Source organism: Penaeus monodon, chromosome 30, assembly GCF_015228065.2.
Source record: "Penaeus monodon isolate SGIC_2016 chromosome 30, NSTDA_Pmon_1, whole genome shotgun sequence".
Lineage (NCBI taxonomy): Eukaryota > Metazoa > Arthropoda > Malacostraca > Decapoda > Penaeidae > Penaeus > Penaeus monodon.
The window spans coordinates 4,377,261-4,377,833 of record NC_051415.1 but is presented as its reverse complement, the minus strand read 5'-3'; the positions used below and the strand labels follow the sequence as shown (position 1 = coordinate 4,377,833).

Sequence of the window (573 nt, the reverse complement as noted above, 5' to 3'; positions counted from 1 at the left end):
AGATATAATATATTTCTCCATGAATCTGAGAAGTCAGGGAGTCAAATAACTCAAAATGTACCGATAGTGGTTGAAAGAAATTGTTGGGCTGGGAAAAAACTTGTATTAGGAGTGTTGAGTAATTTGCTCTCCTAGATTTGGCATTGTATTGGCCGAAGCTCCTGATTAAACCGGGAGACCTGAATGGTTGCTTCATTTTGGGTTAAGTTTCCCCAGCCTTCATGCATCTTCCTTTTTTCTGCATACTTTAGATAGTATTTTTTTTATATTTACATTGTATGTGTCTATGATTCCTTACTTAGCAAACCTTTACAGAATCGTTACCTCGACAACTTCTTTAACGTGGTTCGGCTCCCTCACGACTTTGACATGGAGCAGAGTCGATCCCTGATTGTGATATCCAAAAATGAGGAGATGATCAACTATGCCAGAGAAGTCGGTGTGTCTCTTGCCATTGGCCCAGAGATCGTCAAGCTTGTGCAGGTCAGATTATTTTAAAATGTGATTAAGATAGGATGTGTAAGTTAATGCAAGTATTTATATTGTGGTTTTATACATTGAAGAAACTCTTGA

At 38.0% G+C, this 573-nt stretch overlaps 1 long non-coding RNA gene across 1 annotated transcript in view; it reads left to right on the top strand.

Moving 5' to 3' along the window:
- Positions 1–316: 316 nt before the first annotated feature.
- The window catches only part of LOC119592283, a 1,267-nt gene continuing 1,010 nt past the window's right edge, over positions 317–573 (top strand). The window contains exon 1 of the long non-coding RNA XR_005230424.1: positions 317–483. This is a non-coding gene — a long non-coding RNA (uncharacterized LOC119592283). The remainder of the gene's footprint in view (positions 484–573) is intronic.